Source organism: Vulpes lagopus, chromosome 4, assembly GCF_018345385.1.
Source record: "Vulpes lagopus strain Blue_001 chromosome 4, ASM1834538v1, whole genome shotgun sequence".
NCBI classification, from domain to species: domain Eukaryota; kingdom Metazoa; phylum Chordata; class Mammalia; order Carnivora; family Canidae; genus Vulpes; species Vulpes lagopus.
The window spans coordinates 69,754,705-69,778,517 of record NC_054827.1 but is presented as its reverse complement, the minus strand read 5'-3'; the positions used below and the strand labels follow the sequence as shown (position 1 = coordinate 69,778,517).

Genomic DNA, 23,813 nt, shown 5'->3' with positions numbered 1-23,813 from the left:
GTGCAAGAACAATGCATTTTAAACCATTTAATGAGTAACAGTTTATAAATCCCCAGAAGAGCCAGAGAAAAACTGTTCAAAGGGAAACATCACCTAATATCTAGGACACTAGGAACTAGATGACAAACGGATAGCTGCCCCAGAAAAACATACTTCTGTGATTCTACATGCTTGAGGGCCTGCTCAAAGGCTAAGTGGGTTCCAGTGTATTGCCACATTTCTGTTTGATATCGCAAACCAGTCTGGGGACTGCAGTTTTTAGCTTTATAGTCAGTTGTACAGAAAGGCAAACTAAAAACTATGTAATAATGGGTATTGAATAAGCAAATACATAAAATCGGTCACATTTGGTTTTTATTTGTATTTTTCCTTTCCTGTTGAGAGCAACATCAAAATGGCAAATATAACATAAATAGGTTCAGCACTCAGACTTAAGTGGCATCTACACTCCACTAGCTGTGGTCATAGGTATTACTTAATTTTTACAAACCTCGGTATGCCTATTCTGAAAAACTGAGATGATATAAGCTCAATGAGATGACTATCTAGGATAGTGCAAATAGTTGTTAGCATAGTGTCTGCATGAAAACATTTCTCACTAAGTAGTAGCTATTGCTATTATATATTGGTTCCACTTTGAAGCAATCTCCTACCTTAGTTTTTTTCTCAATTTGGAATTTTTACAATATTTATTTTCAAAAGGTACTTTAGAGTTTTGAAGTCTACTCTTAGAATGAGATATGGCTTAAATAAATACAAGTAATTCGGAGTATTAAAATATTGAAAAGGTTGCATGAGAATTCAAAACTTTGAAAGCATCTTAGGATTTTTCAGGGAGAGTTATAAAGATCTGTAAAAAGCTTATCATACCTCATATTTCTCTTTGAATTATGGATAATGTTATTAAGTCTTAATATTTAGTTACTAATCACAGAAAATATTTTAAGCACATATTATGTGCTAGTCACTCTGCCTAAAGGTGAAAAGACTGACAAGATCTTTACTGCATAGTTTATATTCCAATAAGGGAGACAAACAGTAAACCATTCACAAACAGGTAAAATGATTACTGATTGTGGTAAGTACTATGAAGGAAATAATGTAGTTGCTATGTTAGAAAAGTATTGGTAGGGGCAGGGTAAGCCGCTTAACATAGAATTTAAGAAATGCTTCCCAAAGAGGGTACATTTAAACTGAGACCGTGAGGAATGAAGAGACCCAGTATATAAAAAACTAGTGGGAAAGCATTCCAGGGATTTTGCAATCTCAAAATTCCCTAAATGGAAACTAATTTGAGCCATTCGAGAAACTGAGAGAACCAGGTTGCCTAGGGTTTAGTGAGCTCGTGGGAGAGACAAGTACAAAGTTAGAAAGCCAACATGGGCCAGATTATGCAGTTACAAAGGCCTGGCAAGAAGTTTGAGTTTTATTATAACTGAAATGCAAATGGGAAGCTATAGAAGGGATTAAAATAGGAAGTGATTTAATCTAATTTGTGTTTAAAAAGATCCCTTTGGCTGTTATACAGAGACTACCCTGGAGTGAGTCCAGAGAAAATTAGAGAAACTAGTTAAGAGGCTCTTGAAATAGGTGGTGTGCAGGTGATAAGAGATGAATGGATCTAAGTAAGTGATATGTAATACAGTTTAGATACACAAAATTGGAGCTACTGATGGTTTGGGTGGAGGAGTTTAAGAAAAGGGGAGAAGTCAAAATGACTCCCCATTTTCTTCAATAATCATGTCAGTTGTGGTTTTCTAACAAGATAGGTCAGATTAACAAAAGATTATGTTTGAAGTAAGTACTTTTCTTTCTGGGGTGACCAATAAATCAAGATTTTCATCATAAGATTTCAGTGAGTTGGGTAAGTAAGGGTGTCAAGTAGACAGTTGCACAGGTATCTAAATCTGTGGTTCTTAGAATGTCGGGCTGACTCAGTTAGTAAGACATGCAACTCTTGATCTCGAGTTTGTGAGTCAAGACCCATGTTGGGTGTAGAGAATAGTTAAAAATAAAATACTTTAAAAATTTTTTTAAAGAGCTGTGGCTCTTAGATCAAGATAAAAATATTGTGTGTTGTTGAGGTAAGACAGTATTTATCAAGGGGTAAAAATGAAATCACCTAGGTAGATTGTATAGACATAGGGAGGAGAAGTCATAAGATCATTGTCTAAGAAACTTCAGTATACAGAGTTTGTGAAGAGTTCTCATTTATATGATTATGGAAAATGTATATGAATGTGTCTGCGTGAGTAATATTTGATTTTGTAAAAAAAAAAAAAAAAAACTCATGGGGATGGGTGGGAGTCCCTGGTTACATATGGTGAGCATGTAGATTTACAAGAGTAGAGGGCCCCAGACTGGTCTCTGAGAAACTTCAAACTTAAAGATTTGGTGGAGTTGGATATACAAAAGAATTAGAAAAGAAAAGAAAAAAGAGAAGAGAAGAGAAAGAGAAAGAGAAAGAGAAAGAGAAAGAGAAAAAGAAAGGAAAAAGAAAAAGAAAGAACTGCCACAGAAATAAGAGGAAGGTCATGTGTACTAATACCATGACTGATAGAGGGATATGGAAAACGTTTTGGGAAAGATGGAGTGGTCAGCTCTATCAGATACTACTGAAAAGTTTTCATAACATGACGTAAAAGTATATGTTAAGTAGAGAAACCTGAAATATCTTGATGGCTTTATTAGTATTAATTAAATGGTAGGGGTTTAACCTAGAACAAATAAGTTTAAAACTGAATTTAAGATCAAGTACGAGCAATACAGAAAACAATTTAATTTTTCTTATGGAGAACACGAGTGAAGAAACAAATTAAAGAAGGAATCTAAGTCCTTTAGAGAGCAAGGATGCTGGAGATTAGAAGCACAAAGTTTTCTTCAAATGTAACAAGAGGGTAGGAGAAGTTGGACGCAGATATGGATATGAATTAACAAAATGAGGGATTTAACATTTGCTTTTGATAAGATAATCCATAAGAATAAAGCTAAAAAAAAGTTTAATGAAGAATAACTGTTGTGTAGGTATTGAGCTATTTATGTGATAGCTGAGTAGAACTTGATTTAGGTTTTGTCAAGTGATTGCACAAGAAACAATGGAAGGCGAGGTATTTGGGAGTATTCACAGAGATCTGAAAACATGAGTCTTGATGGATTGCAAAAGTGAAAAGATCAGTGGGTTGATGATCTCAAAGAAATCAAAGTTTTACAGAAATAATGGGAATATTATTAAAAATAAGCTTTCCAGATGGAAAGTAGTTTGAGATCATAAAATATTTGAAATTCGATGAGGATGGGTAAAATATTTGAAATTCGATGAGACTTTCTGGCATTAATTCTGGTTAGTCATTTAACAGTTACCTGATTATAAGAGGAGGTGGATTCATAAAATAAGCCGTTGGGACCAAGACTATTTTTTCCATAAGTTATAAAAATTAGCCTTAAAGATAAAGATTGACTATTAAAGAGTCGATATCACTACTACATGGAGGTAATTCAGTTAATAATGGTGAGAAATAAATACATATTTCATGGGAGAATACTGAAAATAAAAGGACATGAAGTATGTGATATACTGGATTGTGCAAAATGCTTATCTTTTGCAGACTTTAAAAATACGGTATATGAAGAAATCACTTGGACTTTATGGGCATATTATTCTGTAGTTGTCACAAATACCTTGCCTTTTAAAAAAATGAATACCGTCATCCAACATTTTTGGTTAATTAAAGAGAAGTTAAAATAGTGAAGGATGATATTTGATTGCCTGGATATCAGGAAGGGCACTTTAGTAAGCTGGGTTTCTTAGAGGAGGTCTAGATTTTATTTTCTATTCATTTATTTCTTTTGTCTGTGCCCTAGCAGCATGATCTTGATTTTAGCATGCTCCCTTGCAGAGTGAATACCTATGTATATTAGCTGAAGCAACACGAAAACCTGCCAAGGTTGCTGTTAGAGTCAGACTGTACGTTACAGCTGGGTCTCACAATCAAAGTTGGCTGACTAACATGATTTAGGTTTATGTTTCCATGGTTCGCAAGCCTTGTTTTATGCAAAAATATCTGTTGGCCGGGCATCAGGGTTCATAAACATAGCTGCCTCCTACTTGGGAGGCATGCTTTTCCTTTCTTTTTTTCTCTTCCTCCAAAAAGCTTAAAACTATTATTGCCTTCAAAGCTTAGGGAGAAGTCAGCCTCATTGGGTAGGCCGGCTTTTATGTGTATCAGTTAAATTCTGGGCCAAGATGCGTTAATTATTTATGAACTTTGGGTTTTTAAAATATTTCACCTTGGAAGAAAATCCATTTCTACTCCCACTTTTCTTAGACTTAAAAAGGAAAGAGTAAGTATGTGGCACAGGAAAATTAAAATAAGGATAAGTCTTCTAAAACCCAAGAATTTTTAGAGGGTAGTTTCCATACAGAAATATTAAATAGAGAACAAAATATTGTATCAAATAAAGGATAGGTTTTCTGAACTTGACCTTGTTGTTTTCCAGATTTATATAATTGCATTTGCCACTTTTTACTTTTGGAAACTTCAGTCTGTTCTGTTCAATTCAGCAATGATTTAATGATCACTTACTACGTGGGGAGCACTAGGCTGATGCACTGGAAAATAAAAATTATAGTTATTTGCCCAACCCTCAAGGAACTTAGATTGTATCTAGTACTTTAAAAGCAGTCAAGTCCAGTAAATATTTTAGTTGCACAAGCCCTCTAGGTTTTGTTTCAAATACATGTTTTTAAGACATAGTTCACAACAGAAATTTATATATTTTTTCCTAAATAAACAGAGTCAAACATCTTCCAAAGCTTCCAAACCATTGTTTTTAATATGTCTCTTCATTCTCATTTTCCTCGTTATTTCCTTAAGGTTTTGTGTATTGGCAGATTTTCTCTCCACTGATATTTTGATCAGTTTGTTTCTTCCCTTTGTATTCAATGAATTTTTCATACCACCATCAACAAGTATACTTTACACATTTCATTGATGTGCTGATCTATCAGGTCATTAATGGAGCCATCAGGAAGTTACTAAATAATTTACTGCTTTGCCTGAAAGAGCCCAAGTTTTCTGACCCTTGGGGCATAATGGAAGATCTGTCTGCTTGTCAAACAAGAAACAGCAGGCTCAAGATCCCAAATTTGAGTCCCAGAGTGTTGTAAAAAGCACAGGTATTATTTTGGGGCCAGAAATGATAGCATGAACAAATCATAAGCTAAATAATATCTTTGTATCAATTTATTTGTTTTTAGTATATTACCAACTAATACCAACTCTTCACTGTGGTAGTCCAGTATTACCTTTAGAAATTGAACTTTTTAATACTGTTTTCTGAATTAAGAAAATGTTCATCCTAAAAATTTTGGGAAATATATATTCAGAACCCACAAATTTTTTTTTAAGTTTTTATTTATTTATTCATGAAAGATACAGAGAGAGAGAGATGCAGAGACATAGGCAGAGGGAGAAGCAGGCTCCTCCAGGGAGCCTGATGTGGGACTCGATCCTGGAACCCTGAGATCATGCCCTGAGCGGAAGGCAGATGCTCAACCACTGAGCCACCCAGGCATCCCCAGAGCTTACAAATTTAAAATAACCTGATATCCTACACTGTAACATGTTATATATGCGCACACACACACACACACAAACGTGTGTTCAAACATGTAAATGTTTATCATACATACATAAACTTGTATAAATGGCTACTTTTTAATTTGGAAAATTAATATATGTTCAGCTTTGTCAGTAGTCTTTAACATAATTATTTTGATTGACTGCATATATTCTATTCTGTGAAATAGCGTAATTTATTTAATCAAATCATTTTGTCAATCATTTATTTTTTTATTTTTATTAATGCTAACATATCTTTGCGTATATATCTCTGCATAGTTCTCACTGTTTAGAACAAATTATGAAGTCATGATATTAGATTAAGTACATGAAGATAACTGTTCTCACTTCTACAAATATGTAGAAATAGCTTATGAGATGATATGATAAAGGAGTATCACAGTGCTAAAAAAAATACACAAGCAAGACATATTTTAGAGGTTAACAATAGGAAACGAAGCCTTATGGCCCAAGAGATGCTAAGCTCAGAAGCGGGAGTTGAGTCTAGAATTTCAACCCTTGGATATGAAAAGAGCATAACTCTTGTTGAGTCTCAAAGCTAACTACCAATGTAGTTGGTAAAGTTTTGCCCACTTTTAGGACAGACTGCTTTTATGTGGAGGAGAGAGTAAAAAGAAGCAGCAGCACAAGTTCGATCCTAGTCAAGCTATAGATGCTGGTTTTAAGACAGAGATGCTTTCCTCTAGTGTTATGACTACTTAGATGACCTCTTTAAGAACTGTGGAACCCTGGGGTTGGGCTGACACAACCTCAGAAAATATTGCATGGATTGGGGTGGCCTGTAGGAAAAGAGAAATATTCCAATGCAAGATGAGTTTTCAAGCCAGAATTTACTGACTTAAAGGTTTAGAAGTTTCTCACATAACAGTACAGTGTGGGGAATTTTAGTTTGGCACCAGTTTTGACACATACAGTTGTTCAGTGACCTGGACATGTAGGTGATTGTTCCAATTTGAGTACTTGGCTTTAGAATTGCTCCTCTCATCATCCTGAAGGTGACAGGAAAGAGGAAAGAGCATGAGAAAAAGTGGATGGGAGGTTTACAAGCACCTTATGGAAGTGGCACATGCTACTTTTACTCAGAATCTGCTCACAAACATCTAGGAGTCTCTGAGTCAAATGAATAGTGGAATAAAAGCATGTAGTTCTTAACCAATAACAGACTAATATAAAAATTAACCAACTAAAATATTGGAATTAAAATTTAATAGTTGATATTATAAAATTTAATAGAAAAGCTCCAGATTAAACTGAGCACAAACATATAATTACAAATATAAAACTGAGAAAATCACTCAGAATTTTAGAATAGTATGAAGAAAATTCAACAGGTGTGTAATTGAACTTCTAGGGGCAGCACAAAGAACTAATTGGAGAGATACAATTCAGAGTTTTAACGGCTAAGATTTTTGAGACTCTAGGCGAGGTAAGTGTACTCAACAAAAAATAAAGCAAGTGGGATAAAAAATAGTCACAGTCTATTCATACAGTCTAATAGTTACTTAATATCGAGGACAGATTGGAAACCTCAAAACTTCAAAAGAAAAAAAGAATGATTAATAGTGAAAAAAAGAATAGTGAATTATAGCAAACATCATCTATAATAAAAAATGTCAGAAGACAGTAGGAATATATTTTTAAACTACAAAGGAGAAATTGTTATAAACCTTGAATTCTCTATCCAGCTAATCTCTTACCCAAAAGTAGACAACAAAAAACCCCACATAAATACATGGATAAGCAAAACACAATTAAGAGTTTTGATAGCTATGGGAAATCTCAAGAAGAAATACTAAAATATATACTTCAATAAGAAATAAAATGCATCCAGAAGAAAGGAGTGGAAAGAAAGAAGGGATGGTGAAAAAAATTAATTTTAAAACCAAGTTGTTAAATACAAACAACTGTAAGTTTACAAGGAGAAGAAGATGGATAAAGGACAAGTATAAGAGGAGGTGAAATATATTTATATGCTGGTTTTGAACTTTGTAGAAAACCTCTAAACTTAATAAGTTCAGTATTTAGGGCTAACCACTGAGATTAGAAATAGAATGTATAACTTAATAATGAGTAGGGGGGGAGAAACTTATGAATTTAAAAAAACTTGAAAAGAAGGCGAAGGCAACATGGCATTTATATCAGATTGCAATTTTATTTATTTTTTATTTATTTATGATAGTCATCACACAGAGAGAGAGAGAGAGAGAGGCAGAGACACAGGCAGAGGGAGAAGCAGGCTCCATGCACCAGGAGCCCGACGTGGGATTCGATCCCGGGTCTCCAGGATCGCGCCCTGGTCCAAAGGCAGGCGCCAAACCGCTGCGCCACCCAGGGATCCCCAGATTGCAATTTTAAAAGTTAGACCAATTGCACATTAGTGTTAATATCCACAGTAAAGTAATGGAATAAACATACTGTTTCTAACACAAAGTTTAGAATTATTAACTATTTCTCATTAAAAGCTCATGCTTGTCATAAAATAATATTAAAAGGATGGGAAAGGGTTCCCTAGACAAAGATTAGCATAAGAAAAGCATTATATGAAAAACAGAATTTAAGGAAAATTAAGATATAAATAAAGGACATTACTTAACAGGAAAATAATGTCAATCAAAAATTTGTATATATCTAAAGTCTAGAAAAATACAACCTAAAACCTGAAGGTTATAGGATAAAAAGAGAAATTAATAATCATATAGGTTTCCTATATCCATTTCTAAAAACAAAATCAAAGGTAAGTAAAATAGACCATATTTTTTTCTGTATTTGGCCAATATTAGAGCAGAGTGGCATGATATAAGAGATGCTCTAATTTCCAGACAACTATAGCAGGGCTGTGGCACATGCAGGCATTACTCTCTCATGAGGTAATAGTGGCCCCCAAAGATAACCCCGCCCAAACAAATAAGCAAAGAAGGCAGGAGCTGGTTTTAGAGATGCAGGCAGCAAGTAGGGGTGCGCTGGATACGGGTAGCGTAAAAGCTGCCTGAATACTGTGCTTTAAGCCAGAATCAAGGTGGAGGAACTTGGCTGGGACTTGTTAGTGAAACTGTTCCCCTAAAAGTGGTGAGAGGGCCACAGGTTTGGGGGTGCTCCCCAGGCCCCCAAGAAGCAGAAGCAGATCTCTTCAGGAAAGCTTTCCCAACTGAAGCGCACAGGAGCACCACCACCACCCACCCCCCCCACCCCCCCCACCCCCCCGCCCAGGTTAAAATCAAGCAATGAACTCAGAGTTAAAGATAATAAAATATTAGAGTTGTCAAGGTAACATGTAACAGAAATAAAGTATTTACTAGATACTGAACAAAAAGTAAGTTAGGATACAGGACTAAATAGACAGTCACAAAGATGAGCAAGAAAGAAATGATTAGTGGAAATGTAAAGGCAAATTTGAAAGAAAGGTGGAACTGATAAAAATGGAAAAGACAATTTTAGAGCTAGAAAATCATCAGTATATTAAGCAGCAGAATATACATAGCTGAAACCAGAAAGTGTATCTAAAGAAATTACCTGATTATGACGTTCTGGCTGTGTTTTGAAAGCATAGCTAACACATATGCTCATGAATTGGAGGCATTTTTTCAAAGAATGTGGGGGGCCAGGAATAATTCCCAACTCGTTTTGCTTTAGCAAATGGATAGAATTGCATTTAACTGAGATAGAATTCGTTTGAAGGAGGACTACCTGTACTTCATTTCAAGGTGTCCTAGGTTTGATAGGTCTTTCAGACATCACTGTTTTGAGAAGGTAATCAGAAATGTAAGTCCGAAGATGAGAAAGAGGTCCAGACTACAGAGACACATTTAAGAGTCCTCAGCCTTTAGGTGGTGTTTAAAGCCAAAGATGAAACATGATTGTAAAAGGCAAAGATGTAGTTTAGTTGGAGAAGAGAGACGTGTCAATGATCAAGTCTTGGAGGACTCCCACACTACATGGTGAGAAGGACAGAGGGAGAAAAAGGAGTCTGAAACTTTTAGATAGGATGCAGTTACATGGGCAGGAATGTTTTGTGCTGAGAAGAGTAATCCAGTGAGAATTTCAGAGTTTGAGTTAAGGCTTCATTCTGGTCAGCGCGGATGACTTAGGCCAGTTACTTAGTCACTGGAAGGAACTCACTGATTTTCCATATACCTACTCCGATCCAGCTGTAATTTAGGTTCAATTTAGTTTTTTTTTTTTTTTTTACATTGAAGATGAATTTATTTTTTAAATTCAATTTGCCAATATATAACACCCAGTGCTCATCACATCACCTACCCTCCTTAGTGCCCATCACCCAGTTGCCCCGTCCCCTCACCCACCTCCCCTTCCACAACCCTTTGTTTGTTTCTCAGAGTTATGAGTCTTTCATGGTTTGTCTCTCTAATTTTCCCTACTCAGTCCCCACCCGCCTTCCCTTATGGTCCTTTTCACTATTTCTTATATGCCATGAATGAATAAAACCGTATAATTGTCTTTCTCCAATTCACTATTTCACTCAATTAAATACTCTCCAGTTCTATCCACGTTGATGTAAATGGTAGGTTTCCATTCTTTCCATTGATATACAGAGAGTAATATTCCATTGTATATATAGGACCACATCTTTATGCATTCATCTGTTGAAGGATATCATGGCTTCCACAGGTTTTGTTTGTTTGTTTGGTTTTTTTTTTGTACTGGGCAACTTTAAAAACAGTCATTTATTATTTGGATAAATGTATGATTTGTTCTGCAATACAGAGTGAAATTTTCAGTTTATAGCCATCTCTTCACATGAGCAGATTCATACCATTGCAATACACAGGAGTTCATAAAATTCTACTCAAGTAGGCAGTAACTAGCAAATTTTGAGTCAACAGAGTCTCAGTACTATATAATTCTCTTCACCAAAGATGAGTCTCTCTGATTTCAGCAATTATTTGACTGGCTCCTTGTAATGCCTTTAGCATGTCAGCTGCTTCCTTCCTGCGCTGTGCCATGTCCTCTGATTCAGTCAGAAGATCATCCAATAAGGATGACTTATACAGTTGTCCTACTAACTCACTTCTGAAGAGTATCTTTCACATGATTAACCAAAAAAATGCATTACTGCCTTTTGCACACTGTCCTGAATGTTCTTTCTGACAATAAGAAAATATGATTTGATGAGTCCTTCAGTGCTGCTATGAACATTGGGGTGCAGGTGTCCTGTTGTTTCACTACATCAATATCTTTGGGGTAAATCCCCAGTAGTGCAATTTCTGGGTCATAGGGGAGCTCTATTTTTAACTTCTTGAGGAACCTCCATACAGTTTTCCAGAGTGGCTGCACCAGTTCACATTCCCACCAACAGTGCAAGAGGGTTCCCTTTCGTCACATCCTAGCTGAATATTTGTTGTTTCCTCTCTTGTTAATTTTAGCTACTCTCACTGGTGTGAGGTGGTATCTCTTCGTGGTTTGGATTTGTATTTCCCTGTTGGCAAATGATGTGGAGCATTTTTTTCATGTGTCTGTTGGTCATGTGTAGGTCTTCTTTGGAGAAATGTCTGTTCATGTCTTCTGCCTGTTTCTTGACAGGGTTGATTGTTTTTTGGGTGTTGAGTTTAATAAGTTCTTTATAGATCTCGGTTACTAGCCCTTTATCTGATATGTCATTTGCAAATATCTTCTCCGATTCTGTAGGCTGCCTTAGTTTTGTTGACTGTTTCCTTTGCTGTGCAGAAGCTTTTAATCTAGATGAAGTCCCAGTAGTTCATTATTGCTTTTCTTTCCCTTGCCTTTATGGAGATGTCTTGCAAGAAGTTGCTGTGGCCAAGGTCACAGCAAAGGTTGCCTGTGTTCTCCTCTAGGATTTTGTTGGATTCCTGTCTCACATTTAGATCTTTTAATTTAAAAGTCACTTTCCCATAGAGGTCTTCCATGTGCATTTTACCCATCATTCAGCCAGTTATTCCTTATTGCCGTGTCTTGTTTATTTCATTTCCTAATCCAGTCTAAAATTAGCTTATACTTTTACTTCCATGAATTGTATGTCTCCCTCCTTCTCACCACCCCACAGATGTATATATTGCACGTAGGTAAGTTTTTTGCCTCACTCATGACTTTGTTCTTACTTCCTAGGCTTGGTGTCTGGCACATAGAAGAGGATCAATAAGTAACCATGACATAAATGAATTTCCCAAGAATGAGAAACACTGAACTGAAAATTTGCTTATATCCTAAAGGATGCTCCACTCACTAAGCAAATAAATTTAAATCCTCAAGGAGATTTAAATATTTAGTAGGTTGCTTAAAAATTCTCCATTTTCTGAAAGAAAACAGTATTATATTTTTAGAAGTGCATTTTTATGAGTTATTTCTGTATCTCTTATCCTTTCTAGCCACATTCAGTTGTATCCATTAGTTCCCGGCACTTTTAAATACTGGGCAAAAACTTCCATACCATCTACATCAGATGAACAATAGATCCAGAGAGATTGTGGAGGAATTATCTCTCCCCTAAAACATAGGCACTCTATGCCCTTCTTTTTGCATTCTGAAACATGTCATAGGACAGGTTTGGATTATTTTTCTATTTGTGAGGTACTTCCACATGCCTTTAGAAGTGATATGCTACTACATGCACCATCATGTCTAAATTCCTAAAAGATGTTCTTTGAATTATCCATATCCCCTGACCCCTTTTGCTGCATACACTCTGAATCACCTAGACTTTCTTTCCTTTGACATATAACTATAATAAGGAATCTCTTTCTGTAATCTCTTCTGTTTCTGTTAATCAGTCTCTATAAATACATGGGAAAGAAACAGTAATAACTTTTGAATAATGGGATTTAATGAAATTACAGATAGAAATTTGTGCATTTTGTTTTTTTAAGAAATCATGGAAACATTATCACAATTAGAAAATACTAAATTATTTTTTTAAAGACAGTTCTCACAGGAAATCAAAACATTCTCATGAAGAAACTGCAGTTTCTTAACAAAGATTATAAATGATACATTTACAACTTCCTAAGCGACCATTCAGTCACATAAGTTATTTAAAGATCACCATCTTGACTTTTATAGCTAAATAAACTCTGTGAGCACTGTGCTCTCTTTCATGTCAGTGCTATGGATTTATAATCTCTTCATCTCAGAATAAAAGAGCTTTTTAATTTGCCCGTGAATTTAAGGGTGTCTTGTTGTATTGTTTATTAAAAGTAAACAAATTCAGCAAGAATGAAGAATCCTTTAGAATTTCCTTCTGGAATTTCCTTTGAACAGGTGTACGGCATATTCAATTTTTAAAATAGTATCTCTGGCATGATATAGATATTGAATTTCTTATTTTTTACATTAATTTGATAAAGTGTTTATAATTATTATAAAAGTGACATTATTAAGATACAATTTTATTAAGGAATTTTTAATTTCTATTAAAAGTGGAATCGTTTCACCAAGTCCTATACACTTGTTTCATATTCCTTTATAACAAAGGTTTTTTTTATGAGCCAGTATTTGTACATAGGAAATATATAAATAACGTTGAATTTCTCCTAATGTACATATTGTACACTGTATAATTTAGGTAGCAAAGTTTCTAACCTTTCATTTTTGGCAAAGTAAAAACTATGACAAGTAAGAAAACCCCTCATATTTATCGGAAAGCTAATTTACATGTTTAAGAAATAATTTTTCTGACTAAAATCAATACAGTGATTTCACATGTATTCAACATGTATATCGCAACATAAGTTTTCTGATATATTCTGTGAAAAAAATGTATATTTTTTCTTATCTTTCCTCTTTTTGGATTCATGGATTTTTACTTATTCAATGTTTCACCTCCAAGTGTAGGCACTTGTGATGCTTTAATTGATCAGTGAGGCCTTTCAATTGGACTTTTATGATCTTTTGACAATTTTTCCCTTTAAGCTTAGTTATTTTCTTCTACAACAGAAGTCCCAGGTCCATGTTATGTTTTCTCTATTCTAACCTTGCAATGTGTCCACGAGACCTGGTTTATTTACCTAGGTATATGGAAACCAAGATCTATATTTCTGAGATTTAGGGCTCCGTAGTGCTACTAGAGTGTCTTGACCTTTCCATGACTTAAAAAACATATGTTCACATTGACATGTCTAACTTAAATTTAAGATGAAAGAATATTTCTTAACTTCTTTAATTTTATAATTTTGTTTCTTTTCTATTTTGTGAAAAATCTCAGTCACTGATATCACTAACACATTTACTTGGTTTAGCCTGTAATTTGAATACAATTGTTAGAAAATTACAATACCAGCTTAAATGTTTGGGTTTGTTTTTTTTGTTTTGTTTTGTTTTGTTTTGTTTTTTACTAATCATTGTTTTTACTAACAATAAAGCTACTGAGAAAAGTTCAAGATTTCTTTATTTCACTAATGGTGTATAGTTTGAGTTATGCTCAAAGTGACATATTTGTTTTTTTTTACCCCTTGTGTGTGTGTGTGTTTTTTTTTTAAAAGATTGTATTTATTCATGAGAGACATAGAGAAAGAGGGAGGCAGAGACACAGGCAGAGGGAGAAGCAGGCTCCATGCAAGGAGCCTGATGTGGGAATCCATCCTGGATCCCGGGATCACGCCCTGAGCCAAAGGCAGACGCTCAACCACTGAGCCACCCAGTCGCCCCTACCCCCTGGTTATGTTACTAATTTGATATATAGTTTAAGTTTCACTCAACTAATTCCAGCTCCATTCTTCCTATTTCCCACATTAGTGCTTCTCCTCCAGTCTCACCTTGCTGGTATCTATATCTAATCTTGATTATTTGTTTCTCTCCTTGTGTGAATATTATTGAGGGGATAATATAACCATCCTTATTAGGCTCAATATATGTTGATGATTTGGACCTGAACAGACCACTTACTCATATTTTATTTTTACTTTTATTCATCTATGGATGACTTCCTATCACAATTTCTAATATTCCCTCCTAGATTTTTCCCTCTCTATGGTTTGAATGAACTTTTTATGTAAGTATAACAGTGACCTTATTTTGGCTTAGCAAGATGAAGCCAATAGTGTGATCAATATTTAGAATCCTTACATTTGGGAATTTGAAATGATCTCTGAATTAACCCTCTTTCCTAGGTATACACTTAGAGATTTTAATGGGATCTGCTAGCTTAAAGTCAAGGCTGCCCGGCTTCTGGGAATCTCCTGGGTCATCCAGTGAGTGACAAATAAGCTGAGTCAACCTTTACAAGTGTGGTATACATTGCCTCCAAAGTTCTGAGTGACCAATGAAGCATTGTGATTATTAGTGGCAGGATGGACATGGTACAGTGACTTGTTTTATGCTTTAGAGGGTTGTACTGGCATTACCAGATCACTGAATAACTAAGATCTATACCAATGGTGGCTTCTTGAATCTTTAGATTTTCTTTCTCACATTCTGGCATGTGTCTTTCCATGGCATTAAAACACTACTTTGTGCTTCCTATTTCTGATTAACATAAAGTAATTACTATGGAGCTATGGTGTGTTCTGTGGAATATCCAAATAATTGAATTCCTTTTGGACTATATTATATTAGCTGGGAAGTTAGTAGAACTTTAGGGCAAAAGCATGAATTTATACTATTGCATGTTCTAAGTGTGTTAAATTTCTGAATATCCCTCCTTGTAGGATTGAAAATAAAGCACTTGGCAAATTACTAGCTGCATACTAAGTATCAGGGGTTGTGTCGATCTATTCAAGTAAAGATATTACATTTATTCCAGTAGCTGAGATTGGGCTGCCACCCTGGTTAAATTTATGGTAGTCCATTATGATCTACCAAATTCATCCAATTTTTTCTAGAGACCAGATTGATGAATGAAAAAGGGATATGATGGGAACCACCAACTTAATATTGGGCGTAATCTCTGCCATTCTGCTTGGGATGCAGAGTTCCGTCTGGTTTTTCATCTTGGTAGAGAAGAGGACAATTTTATGGTCTTGTTCTTGGCTTTTCTTACAAGTACATACCTACCCAAAAGTCCAGGAATAACATAAGGATTCAGCCAGCTGCTAAACATACACACTTCAGTTATTCTTTCAGACTCTGAGAAAATGATCCACGGTAGATTCATAGGTATTGAACTTAATAGAAGTTGAACTGGGGTCATGATTCCATTTACTATATAACTTCTGTATGCTGCCCTGCTTATAGGAGAATTCTCTTGCTGGTTTGGATGCTAGTATTAATTTCAGCTCAAATTCTGAATCCAACTGCCTTCAAAAACTCTTGCTGTTCCTCTTGCCTCAGTATACTAGTACTTGGATATTCTTATGTAAATTAACTTAGTTTGCTTTGAGGAAGTGTTGAAATCATCATCATCATCATCATCATCATCATCATCATCATCATCATCACAAGCACTTGTCATGATGGTGCAGTTCTCCCCTACATGAGATCTAGGCAAAAGGACGCACCTTCCTTTTCTAGAAGAAAGGATATGGCCACATTTGCATGCTCAGTGTATGTAACAGAAGGTTCAGGGTTAGAATCTACTGCAAATACTTTCTTCCCAAGTCTCAGTATCTCAGTAATTCCATGTTAGGGCCATGGTTTTAGACTGGGAGACTTGTTGTGGCTGTCAATTAAGATTTCTTTGTACTTCTTACCCTGCAACAATTGGACTCAATTTTCTTCCCAGGCTACCCTCCTGGTACAGTTTATAATATTTCCTTTATGAACATTCTGACTTTCTAATTATAGCCTATATGACTGTTGGCTGGGTTGAGCTTGCCCCTTTATTCTTTCTGTACGCATTCAAGTCTGCAGTCTTTTAACTTACCATCGCTTCTCCCAAATAGAAGAGAGATTGTGTGAATCGGTGCTTTCCTTTTTAATTGTATCATAGTCACTTCACCACAGTAATAATGGTACTACAGCATGCCAATCATCACCCAATTTACAAAGAGCTATGGGGTTTTTGTTGCCACTTGATAAATGTATTTTCCAATTCTGTAATTCCACCCTGAATATCTGCTGTTTAGGACAATTTCTGATAACAAGTATCTTAGAATGGGTTTCCCCCAAAGTTGATTCTAATGCAAGGGTTTGTGTATAATAGTTTATTTGGGAAGTTCAGAAACCACTCATAGGGATTTGATAAAGTAAGTCAAAAGAAGGAAAAGTAGCTGCTAATATGCATTTCAAATTGAGGCTACTAAAGCTTATTCTCATGGGGAAATTGTGGGAGAAAAAAAAATCAAGATGAGTGGGTTTTAGACCATTTTATAAGTAGAATTATAGTATCCTCATCAACTTCCTATCATATTCAGATACAGTCTGGATATAAGACAGGATCCCTGATACAGTTATTAACTAGTATATTCACGTTTCTTTTTTTTTTTTTTTTTTTTTAATTTTTATTTTTTTTATTTATTTATGATAGCCACAGAGAGAGAGAGAGAGAGAGGCAGAGACACAGGCAGAGGAAGAAGCAGGCTCCATGCACCGGGAGCCCGACGTGGGATTCGATCCTGGGTCTTCAGGATCGCGCCCTGGGCCAAAGGCAGGCGCCAAACCGCTGCGCCACCCAGGGATCCCTATATTCACGTTTCTATTCATTGTTATCAAAGAAGAAAAGTGGACTCACTGTAATTTGTTTATCATATTAATAAGCATATTTATCAATGCATATTTCTGGATACATACATAATACAAAAATTCTCCCCTTAGGATTGTTTGTTTTGTGACAAATTTTTTTGCTAAATATATTAGAATGTTTTAAATCATGTTGACAAAGTACTTATAATCAATAATTTTTTAATATATGTTACATAAATTTAATCATTGATTTTCAGCCATTTATAGATACCTTGTATTTATTCAACATTGTATGGGTTTGTAGTCAACTAATATCTATGTTAAAACGAAATTCCTAAAATGTATGTGTATGTGGGTATATGTACTTTATCTAAAATATAGGGTCTCTTACTTCATAATATGTCTTTTTTTAGAGTTAATTCTCTCACTATTCATACAACATGATAGGTCAACGAAATTGGATTATGTGGGATAAAAGGCTCAAAGGATAACATTGAAAAGATTTGCAGCAATCTCACCACATTTGGCAGCATGGTTAATGAAAGAGCTTTCTAAGCCACTCAGATATTGTTTTAAATCCTAGTGACATTACTTAAACTCTGTGCCTCCATTTATTAACCTGCAAAATTGAAAAGCTTTTGTCTACACCGCTAGGCTGTTGTAGGATGAAATGATATTATATATACTATTACACTTAACTACCTTTTTACTTACCTTCACCTCCTTTCAACATGTGCTCTTGAGTCTATTCTTTTCCTTTCCCTTATTGAGTGAGCAATTTCTGAATGAATGAAATAGTAAATGAACAAAAGAACTTTAAAGCATTTAGAGGGAGAACTCCCAGAGATAATATCAAAAGACAACTTTTAGACTGGGAAAAATATTGCAATATATGTGACATGATAAAGTACTTTTCTTAGTATCCAAAAAGCCCATACAAATTGAAAACATAAAATAAACAAATCAGGAAAATGACTGAAGGACGTAAAAATAAAATTCACAGAACAGAAAATGCATATTATCAATAAATATATAGAAATACATTGAGTATCTTTAAAGGGAAATTTAAGGAAAAACTTCTGATTACTCACCAATTACCATTAATTATCCCTCCTAAATATCTATCAAATTCATCCTTTTAGTTCTGTCACTTCTAGTAACTCCATTCACTTTCCCTTTATGTCTTTCCTGTGTTACTGTAGTAACCTCCTAATTGTGTTTCTTTAGCCTGAAAACTGTAGAACACTTATGAAAGAAATTGAAGAGGACACAAAGAAATGGAAAAACGTTTCATGCTCATGGATTGGGAGAACAAACATTGGTAAAATATCTATACTACCCAAAGCAATCTACACATTTAACAAAAGTCCTTTCAAAATACCACCAGCATTTTTCACAGAGCTAGGACAAACATCCCTAAAATATATATGGAACCACAAAAGACTCCAAGTAGCGGAAGTAACTCTGAAGAAGAAGAGTAAAGCTGGAGTCCTCACAATTCCAGTTTTCAAGCTGTATTACAAAGCTGTAGTCGTTAAGACACTAGGGTCCTGGCACAAAAACAGACATACAGATCAATGAAGCAGAAAACACAGAAATCAACCCACAGCTATATGATCAACTCATCTTTGACAAAGTAGGAAAGAATATCTAGTGGAAAAACGACCGTCTCTTCAACAAAAGGTGTTGGGAAAACTGGACCACTTTCTTACACCACACACAAAAATAAATTCAAAATTAATGAAAGAGCTAAACATGAGACAAGAAATCATCAAAATCCTACAGGAAAACACAGGCAGCAACCTACTGACGGGGGCTGTAGCAACTTCTTACTATAGATACATCTCTTGAGGCAAGGGAAACAAAAGCAAAAATGAACCATTGGGACCTCAGGACCTCATTAAGATAAATAAGCTTCTGAGTAGCAAAGGGGACCATCAATAAAACTAAAAGGCAACCTACAGAATGGGAGAAGATATTTGCAAATGACATAACAGATAAAGGGTTAGTATCCAAGATCTATAAAGAACTTACCAAACTCAACACCCAAAAAATGAATAGCTCAGTTAAGAAATGAGCAGAAGACATCCAGATGGCCAAGAGATACATAAAAAGATGCTCAACTTCACTCATCATCAGGGAAATACAAATCAAAACTATGATGAGATATCACCTCACACCTATCAGAATAGCTAAAATTAACAACACAAGAAGACAGGTATTGGCAAGAAAGTGGCACCCTCTTGCACTGTTGGTGGGAATACAGAGTGGTATAGTCACCCTGGATAACAGTATAGAGTTTCCCCAAAATTTAAAATTAGAAATACCCTGCAATCCAGCAATTGTACTACTAGGTATTTAGCCAAACAATACAAAAATACAGATTCAAAGGGTTACATGCTCCCTGATGCTATCGCAGCATTATCAACAATAGCCAAATTATTAAAAGAGCCCAAATGTCCATCGACCGATGAATGGATACAGAGGTTGTGGTATATACTTACAGTGGGATATTATTCAGCTATTTCAAAGAATGAGATCTTGCCATTTGCAATGATGTGGATGGAGCTAGAGTGTATTATGCTAAGTGAAATAAGTCAGTCAAAGAAAGACAAATACCATATGATTCCAGTCACATGTGGAGTTTGAGAAACAAAGGAGATGAGCATATGGGAGAAGAAAAGAGAGAGAAGGAAACAAACCATAAGAGACTTTTATAGATATATATCCTAGGTTTTTTTTCTTATAAAATTTGATTATCTCACCAACCTACTTTAAACTCAGTAATGAGTACTTAGTAAACTTAAATGTAAAGTTACTTCTTTGGATTATTTTTCATTGCCACATACTTGTACCCCAACTTCCTATTCCTTTTATTTTCTTAAGTTACTCAAATATACCAAATGCTGTGCTTCACATAAATTGTACTCTACTCCAGGAATATTTTCCCTTCCTTTGCCTAGTAACTTAATTTGCATATCATGTATTCCAGATATGAAGACATTGACCCCTAGCCCTGAGTAATATGTTTTTATTATGTGCTTTCAGAACACCCATCAAAACAGTTATCCCATTGAAGTTATTTTTATTACTTCTTATCACTTGATTCCCTAACTGTGAATTTTCAAATATAGGGACTGTGAAAGCAGTGTCTGCATCATCTTTAGTGTTCCACTGTGTTACATTTCCAACAGATTGAGTGGCATAAGAAATTATCTATTATAATCATCAAATTGATAACTAATGAATGTCATATATATCTGACAAGTAATTAAGCATAATTTTAACTGATGTATATAAAATGCCAATTTTATTGTCCAGAGAATATTTATATAAACCAGTTATATATCATGCCAAAAAGGAAACTTTGATAAATTCCAGTTAGAAAACACTATATGGCTACATAGCATGACCAAAATACCATAAAACTACAAATAAAAAATAACCAAAAATAATATGACAGTCTAAAATTTCTAAATACTATGAAAGTTCCTTATATTAAAGAGGACATGACAGTTGAAATTACAGGTTCTTTGAAACTTAATTAATTTTAAATTTCAGAAATTATGGGCTCTGGCCAAAGCTGTACTCAGAACAAATTTGTAGCTTCTTTCTTTCTTTCTTCTTTCTTTCTTTCTTTCTTTCTTTCTTTCTTTCTTTCTTCTTCTTTCTTTCTTCTTCTTTCTTTCTTTCTTTCTTTCTTTCTTTCTTTCTTTCTTTCTTCTTTCTTCTCTCTCTCTCTCTCTCTTTCTTTCTTTCTTTCTTCTTTTTAAATAAACCACAGGAGAAAGAGGCATAATTCAAAAACAGCATTTGATTCCAGGAAATTTAAAAATAATCTACAAAATAAGCAAATTACCTCAAACAAACAAAAAATGAACTATAATAAACTTATGAAGGAAGTTAGAATTAGAAAAAATAAATAATGGGTTGGGAAAATATGATTTATTAATATTCTAACATGGATAATTAAAAATAAAATTAGAAAAAATTTTGACAATTTTAATTTATTCTGAGGAAACGTACTTAAGGATGAAATGGGGAATATAATCACAGGTGGAATAGAGACTAGAATTAAGAGAATGGTATTTTCAATTTCATGAAAGTGTGTTCATTTCTATATTAATAGTTTTGAAAGTTTAGATTAAATATGTTATTTCACTGGAAATTTTTTATTATAAAAAACTAATGTAGACTTTGAAAGCAGCTATAAGATCCAAGCCACTGGAAAGGAACTAAAATCAGATAATGTTGTTTATGCTGAATCTCTGGTTTTACCTTTTCTTTCTATGTTGGATATAGCGTGGGAAGAAAAACAAAATGGTTCTAAATAACCAAATTACCAAACCATTGCATGGGGGATATACTCAAACTGCACTTATCAATACCCAACAATTAGATCTCTCTCTATTTATTTTTTGAATATATATATATATATATATATTCAAAAAAGCTTATTGAACATTGGATATCTAGTATTTTCAGTATGAGGTATATATGGTCATATACCTAGACAAATTAAATATATAGCCCAATATTTTTTTAAATTTTTATTTTTTAAAGATTTTTATTTATTAGAGAGCATGAGTGGGGTGAAGGGCAGAAGGCAACAGGGAGCCCAATGTGGGACTCCATCTAAGGACTCCAGGATCATGCCCTAGCCCAAGGAAGATGCTTAATCCACTGAGCCACCCAGGAGCCCCTGTAGCCCAACATTTCTACGAGTAAAATTTGAAAGTACACCTCCTGTAACATCAGAATAATAATAATAATTAAAAAAGCACTAGATACTACAAGGCTTACTAGGAAGTGTATCAGTAAATGTAAAGAGAAATTACAAGGCCTTGCTTCCATAGAGATATATCCATATAAAAATGTTTCCTAAGAGGGGACGCCTGGGTGACTCAGTTGTGGAGAGTCTGTGTTCAGCTCAGGTTGTGATCCCAGGGTGCTGGGATCCAGTCCTGCACCATGGTCCCCGCAGGAGCCTGCTTCTCCCTCTGCCTGTGTCTCTGCCTCCCTCTCTGTCTCTCATGAATAAATAAAATCTTTTTTTTTTTCTTAAGGGGAAGTAGAACTAAACAAGCAAACAAAATTTGAAGTGTGGCCACACTGCTAGTATTTGTGTTGTTTTTATGATTACTGAATGCAGAGAGATGACTGCAGAAGACTCTGGAGAGCTAAAGACCTGAATTTGTATTCACCCTTAAGTGATGTATTTTTCTCTTCTCTGAGAGACAGAACAGTAATAGTGGGCTGCAGTCAGTAAGTCTCTGATTTAAAAGGGAACATGGTGGGCAGACCTTTCCTTCATATTTCGAGGGCCCAAGGCAAGAGCACAAATGGAAGGTTCTGGACTCCCACCATTATTTTCCTACCTCTTACCTGCAACATCACTCACTAGTCCTGCTAATGGTCCTGTAAGTAGGCTCAGGGCTGTTGAGGTAGGGAATATCTAGACTCACATATTCGGAATGTGGCCCAGATGAGACAAAGGAATAAGGACTCACTGAGTTCATTTCCTATCCAAAGAGTGGGTGTGCAGCTGTGGGCCAGAAGCAGTCTCTATAAAATTATTTTTTCTTAAAAAATTCAGGGTGTTATGGTAGATATTAGTAGGAAAATATAAATCATATTTTAAATGTAAATTTTAACTATGTTAGAGAGGGCTTTCCAAAGAAGTGATTATTCTGAAGACAAATGGTTGTAGATATTAGGCATAAGAGGATGGATTAAAGAGAATTCTAGAAAGATTGAGTTATATAGGCAGTACTTTAAGATATATCACTTATACCTCAGTAAAATTGTTCTAGAAATAAATAATTTATGATAGTAAAAAGGTGAGGGAAATGAAATTTAAAGAATGAAGCCCTGATCACTGGCTAGAAGAACCTGAAGGAATTCCAATGCTGTCAAACAAAATATGAAGAAGCACATTTTGGGTGGAGAGATATCATGAGTTTGTATTTACAAATACTATGTTTCGGATTCCTAAACGATATACAAGTGAATAGAGCTCAGGGAAAAAGTCAAGGTTGAAGATATTTGAGAGTTACCAGAATATAGATGGAATCTATATTCATCTAGGGAGAGATTAGAAAGTAATAAATAAAAGCAACCAAATAGAGACCCTAAGAATGAATCCTGAGTTATTCGAACGTTCAGAGGACAGACAGAGGAGAAGGAGCTGGCAAAGAACACTAGAAAAAAGAAAAAAGAAAATTAGAAATAATAGTTTGGAGTCTTGAATGTCAAAATGAAAAATTAGGGGGGACTGGGAAACTTGAATGCTTCTGCAAGATCAAAATATAAGGATAGAAAAGTGTCCATTAGATATGCTAACCTTGACTTGACCCAAGCAGGAAGAGTTTTAGTATAGAGGTAAGGAAAGAAAGTTCTGAAGTGAATAATAGATTAGTAGGCAAGGTCAGAACTGTCTGAAGACTTGGATTTGATTGTTGAAGTAATCTGTATTATTGACTAAATATCATGCTTTTCTCTACCAAACTCCTCCTTGCTGGACCTATCCCATAGATATCAGGCATGGCCACGCGATTTGCTCTGTCTAATGAAATATGAGTGGAAGCTATTATTTCTACACCATTAATAGTGATTAGATGGTTACACCATGGCTCCTTTGCCCTG

At 35.0% G+C, this 23,813-nt stretch overlaps 1 long non-coding RNA gene across 4 annotated transcripts in view; it reads left to right on the top strand.

The window, feature by feature from the left end:
• Window positions 1-18,447, top strand: part of LOC121490118 — a 28,945-nt gene extending 10,498 nt beyond the window's left edge. For 2 of the 4 annotated variants that reach the window (XR_005987505.1, XR_005987507.1), the window contains 2 exons: window positions 11,724-11,883; window positions 17,014-18,447. This is a non-coding gene — a long non-coding RNA (uncharacterized LOC121490118). Of the gene's footprint in view, window positions 1-11,723; window positions 11,884-14,719; window positions 14,909-17,013 lie in introns of all 4 variants that reach the window. The other 2 variants (XR_005987506.1, XR_005987504.1) reach the window with 2 other exon arrangements.
• The last annotated feature ends 5,366 nt before the right edge of the window (window positions 18,448-23,813 follow it).